The sequence below is a fragment of the Alligator sinensis genome, unplaced genomic scaffold, assembly GCF_000455745.1.
Source record: "Alligator sinensis unplaced genomic scaffold, ASM45574v1 scaffold237_1, whole genome shotgun sequence".
Lineage (NCBI taxonomy): Eukaryota > Metazoa > Chordata > Crocodylia > Alligatoridae > Alligator > Alligator sinensis.
In genome coordinates, this window is record NW_005841849.1 from 1,197,118 (window position 1) to 1,203,117 (window position 6,000).

Here is a 6,000-nt window from a genome sequence, read left to right on the forward strand (position 1 = left end):
GCCAGTGATGTGCTCCGGCCCCTCAGTCCCCACGATCATGGCGGCACTGTCCCCTCTTGGAGGCAGAGGGGAATGGTGGGGACAGCACCGCCACGTCAGTGGGGACTGAGCCTCCACTTCTCTTTGGAGACAGCAACGTGGGGTGCTGGCGGCGCAGCACGTGCCTCGCCACCGCATCCAAGGGTTGGCCATGTCCCCCCTCCTGGACAGGGGTGAGCCCAGCTGATTTGAAGTAGGAGCCTCTCTAACAGTTTTATCCAAATGGCATTCGCTGATTGGCTTCATGGACCAGGCTGGTGGGGATGGGGCCACTTGAGTTAAAATGATAGACCTTCTGCCAACACTGCCGCTTCCTCAACACTCCAGTCCTGCAGCTCCCTCTGCCCCTTTCTCACCCACTTGAAATAAATCAATTAGCCTTTGCAATTAATTAGTGGTGGGGCCACCTGAGGCAAAGCATCAGCCCCCTCAAGGGGTGGCGGGGGGGCCACAGGGCCAGAGGCAGACCAGTGGCAGTGTGGGGTGTTGAGTGGTGCCAGTCCATCACCCCCACCCAGTCATTCTTGAAGGGCAGTTGGCTAGTCTACCATATTCCTGCAAATCTTTCTTCACACCTCAGATGATAATGATCCCCTTGCCTGTTGAAAGGTCTTAATCTCCCACTAATCAAGCTACCTTCTTTGTCTACTGGCTACCCCCAGGAATATCTTTTTTTCTCCAATTTCATGGCCCTGTGGACTGTTTTTACTTCTTGCTGTGCCTGCTTTTTCCTTAGACCTGAAGAAAAATACACTTGCATCTGAAAGCTTGTCCTGAGTCTGTCCCAACCATGCTACTATCCCACGGTGGTTCAATAAAAGAAATCATCTATTAAATTCTTGCCTCTCAAATAGGCCTAACCTGTTGTTTTAACGGTAGGCAAACTCGCTTTCTCCAGAAGGAGCCTGCTATGCATCTTGTTATTCTTACCATTTTATCTATCTTTTAATATTGCTAATTCCCCTTAGAGGGAATTACATGGTCTAAGAAAAAGAAATCCTGCGGATATCTAATTTTCTCAGGCATCAACTCTGTTTTTATATTTCCAGCTTCCCTATAGGATTAAGAATAATTTGTTCCCTTGAAATATTTCCAGGCCAAATTTTCTATAGGTGAAAGTTCATTGAAGACAATGGAATTGGAAAATAAGACGTTTTCCCTTCTCACTACCCTTTTTTACAACTGCCTATCTTCATGGAATATTCTGTTCTTATCTTAATTGGTTTAACTAGGCTGATTTTTCAAAGCCCTATGCAATAGGTGAGCTGCACTGAATACACTGTTTTTCAAGGTCAAAACCACACAGCCTGTAGATGAGTAATCGTATGAATGTGCAATTTGCCATATGCAAACACAGAATTCTTTCTTATAGAGAGGGGGCCTGATCCACGGTCCAGTGAAGTCAGCCCTGACTTCAGTGACTATTGGATCAATTTCTGGGTGTGAAAACATTTTGTGGTGCTCAGGTGCAGACGGCTTCTAAAACCTGGCCAGTTAAATCATGGCATTACTGGGGCAGCCGCCGTGGGCATTAACTTGGGAGAGGGAGAGGAGTGGTAGAAAGAAACAGCTGCCACCACTGCTGCACAATCACATCGGCAGTAGTCACGGCAACTGGAAGTCACGTGGCAGCTGCCCCGAGTGCATTGTTGCACCCCTGCACTGAATGGACTTGCTTGCTTGAAAATGGAGTGAATTTGATATGCCCCACCCAGTGCCTCTTTTCCACACAAGTTTTCTCCTAAAATGTGCAGAAATTATCTCAGAATAATTCTGGGTGATTTTTTTCTTCTCAATTCTCTTGGGAGCTTCCAATAACTTGAGGTTTTCTCCTGTCTCAGGTTTCAGTATCAGTCACCATTAATGAACCTTTTCCTGTGCCTCATATTTGCTTTGCAGTGTGAACTTTCTGACCAGAGAACCCCACTGTCACACTGTAGTTTGCTACTTTTCAGATACTTAGATGCTGAATTGCTTTGTCGCCCATTTTAATCTCTGAGGTTGCTTAAAGCTTTGACTTTATTCCCCTACAAGCTGCTGAAATATAATTATTCAGTGGCATTTCCTAAATTTAGTATTTATTCACCTCAGCTTCCTTCCCAACTTCACTGAAGGATTCAGCCAGAAATCTGCAGCTGGTTCTCAGGCTGTCGCAGGCATCTGTGTTCTCTTTTTCTCACCAGATCCCGTTTCTTTTCATATTTCCGCAACGCTAGGGAAAGGTTAAAAGAAACTGCAGGTGTTTTAGTAGACTGACACTAATCTACCATCTTTGGTTCCATCGTGTCTGAGGCTCCAGCCTCTTTTATTCCCATGTGCTCGAGGGGTGGCTTTTTGAATAACTTCTGTCAGTCAGTGGAGATACAGCGCTCAGTGCGAACGCTGAGAATTTTCCTTGTATGTTTGTTGGCTGAGGTTTGACTATTTGGGTGACTATTTGGGTGAGTAAGCTGTGACACCCAATGCAAGCAAGGTTGAAGGGACACTTACTGGAACTGAGGAGAATCGTATTGGGGATGCAGAGGACTGTTCCCCTCAAGTTGTTCAGAAAAGGGCCAGTTCCTTGCTGCAGATTAGAGCAACTTAAATGTTTCTTTTATATGTACCAACTGTTCCCAGGATTAATTCCAATAGCCAGACACTGCTAGCGTGCAGATACACAAGCCATGTCTTCTGAGTCAGAAGCTGGTGTGTGTGGAGTTTCTAACAGAAGGACTGTATGGCTGCATGTCTCCCACGGATTCCCCTAGTGAAAGGGATCCTCAAGGGACTGGGGAAGCTGGCTGTAGGGGATCTTTGTATCGATGCAGCCAAGGCCATGACCCAGAAATGCATGTGGATTTGTTCACTATTCAGAATTCCTCCAAAGTTTCATGTGACTCTGTTTCAGTCGCTGTGTTACTTAAGCACCACGCAGCATGCCTTGTTTCTGATCTTCACTTAGCAAACTTCTAGGTTACTGGTCACTAAGTTACATGGTATTGTTTCTGCTGGTTGATTGGATAGCGTTGGTGGGGCTTTCAAGGTGGCTGCTCAAGCATTTCGGACACCAACACTTAAGCAAATCTACCTGGACAAAAGTGTTTGTAAAGCTTCCTGTGACAGTGGCTCTGTATGAAATTTCCTTCACATCAAAGTTCAGGGGGAAAAGACAAAAGGGGTGGTGAATGCAATTGAAACTACGCTGTGGTTTTGTCAAGAGTGAATGTATGTAGATGTCTTTTACCCTTCATGATGGGTATGCTAGATAACATGGCTTCTGCACAGAGAAATTTTAGAGCTGGCACCAGAAACACATTCTGAATGGGTCCAGCCAGGTGGCTTTTCTGTGGGCTGTACTGGCTGTGTTGCCTTTTCATCAGAGCAGAGGCACCGTCTTTGTTTTCATGTGGTTTCTCTATCTGAATCTCTCCCCACATGCAACACATCAGGGTCCAGGGTGGCTGTGACACCCCTGGTGGCTCTGTGACCATGACTGTACCCTGCTCCATCCCAAGGGTTCCCTCCTGACTCTCCTGCCAGGCTTTGATAGAAATCTAAATGAATAGGGAGGCTGCCCCTAGGCCTTTGCATGGCCTCAGTCCAACTGGACCCTGCACTCTGTCTGCACCCAGGCCCCTGGTTGGGCCTCTATAATCAACTGTGCCCAAAGCCTCAGCCCAAAGCCTCATGGACTAATTGCATGGCTCTAAATACTCCCTTTTACCATGTCCCATGCTTCGCAGGTGTTATGGTAATGTTGTTCCCTCTGTGGGGCTTCGGCCTCCTTGGTCTCTGCCCTTTTAATCTAGCTAGGCCATCTAGCCTGGGCCCACTGAATTGGACCTGGCTTTGAGGCTCTAGCTCTGTTTGTGCCTTCCGTCACCAAGCCCCTGGCCCCTGTATGCCGGGTCCCAGACCCATGTGGCTGTGGCCTTTCTGGGACTGGGCCCCTGGCCCCCATGTGGCTGTGCCCTCTCTCTCTGCCCACTCTGGGCTCAATAACTGCTTCAGCCTGCCCATGGCTGGTAAAAACAGTAAGGTAAATCATAAGCCCCTGGGCTGTAACATAACCAAACAATGGGAGCAGCCCTCTGCTCCTTTATCAGGGCAAATCTTTTTTCACTCTTGGGCCAGCAAACCTCCCAGACTGGCTCCTTGTGAGATCCTCAAGCCTAAGGCTTCCTGCAAGCAGCAAAGTGGTCTGACCAGTACCCCTGGGTACTCCTCCTGGGCAGGAGCTCCTGACCCTGCAGCAAGCAGGGCTGGCCTGGCATGCCAGCCCAAACCCCAAGTTTATGTATTCCCAGGGCTCTGTCTACTGGTCAGGTGACTGCCTGGGCTGGTTGCTAATTGCCTTGTTAGCCCTGTTGCTCTAGCACAGGGATAGGCGACGTTTTTTGGCCGGGCTGCTGAAAACCCCCACAATGCCTACCTTGGAAGGTGCCGGAGTGCTGGCATGCCAGAAAAACAAAATGAGGGCAGGGGGTACATGGCAGGATGCCCTGCTTGTGCCCCTTGCCCCCCACCCAAAGCTCCTGCCCCTCAGCCAGGGCTCTGTGGCTGTCAGCAGCTACCCTGACTCTGGGTAGCTGCTGGAGCCAGGCTGCAGCCAGGAGGCTGCAAACAGCTGTGCTGGGCTCCAGAGCCCAGGCATCAGCTCTGTACTAGTGCATGCGCCCGTGCCTTGGAGCGGGCAGTGCAGGAGGGGCCTGAGGCAACGTAGCCTCCGTCTGTCCCCCACTCCCGGCATAGAACTGGTGACTGGGCTCCGGAGCCCGGTGCAGCTGTTTGTAGCCAGCCTGGGCTTTGGGCAGCCGCAGCAAGCAGTGGGCAGAGTGCAAACAGCTGTGCCGGGCTCCACAGCTCCGGTATCAGCTCCATGCGCACGCAGTCGCCTTCCCCCTGGAATCGATAGATTCCCCTTCCCGCTGTAACAAACAGTGAATTTCTGTTTGGTCCGAGGAATCATTGTGACTGAGACCGGTTCTTTCAAAGCACTCTCAGTTACAGTGGGGACCTGCTCTTCTGTTTACACCCTTAATGTCTTCTTACAGGGCCTGACTCAAAGTCCACTGAAGCCAGTGGGAGTCCTGAGCTTTAGAATCAGATCCAGATGCAGTGACAGGCCCCAGGGCAGGAGTCAGCAACCCATGGCACATGTGTTGCACAAACGGCTAGTTTCATGCCCCTGGAGGCTTTTCCAATGTACCTCAAGGAGAGAGTCATACACACTCAGGCCGGGTCCAACTCGAGTTTATTGTTTGCAAACAGGTCGACAAGGGAGTTCAATGCTCAAAGCCGAGTCGAACCCCAGCCACGCCCAAAGTTACAGTTTTATACCTCTCATGAACAAGATTCCATTGTGGCAATCTGTGATTTGCTACAGTTTTCTGCAAAGTTTATGTGCAAAGCATAAACATGTTCCCAAATTGTAGATTTTCCTAAATCTACAGTAATCTGTTCTCTCCACCCCGCTGGCAAGACTCTGGGAGGCATACCAAACATTAATTCAAAAGGTGACAATTTAATCCCTCTACGTGGTATGCTACGAATACGAGTTAAAGCCAGTGGGAGTGCCTGCGGCCATTTCAAATGAGTCCCAATACAGATTTTTGTTAACATCGCTTTCAGCGTTCTATTCATGCGCTCCACCTGACCTGAACTCTGGGGTCTCCATGGAGCATGGAGTTTCCATGTGATATCTAAAGCTTTGGACACTTCCTGTACTATTTTCCCCACAAAATGACTTTCTTGATCTGACTCAATAGACCCAGGCAACAGAAATCGGGGTATTATCTCATGGAGTAGTACTCGTGTCACTGTGGATGTGGTAGCCGTTTTTGTAGGGTACGCTTTCACCCATCCAGTTAGTTGATCAACCAGTACCAGCAGATAATGGTAACGACCGGACTTTGGAAGTTCAGCGAAGTCAATCTGCCAGGCTTGTCCAGGATAATGCGCCCACGGTCTTCCTCCCAT

General features: G+C 49.1%; 1 protein-coding gene across 4 annotated transcripts in view; it reads left to right on the plus strand.

The window, feature by feature from the left end:
* The window catches only part of INPP5D (inositol polyphosphate-5-phosphatase D), a 91,704-nt gene that overhangs the window by 54,837 nt on the left and 30,867 nt on the right, over positions 1-6,000 (plus strand). The window lies entirely within an intron of this gene.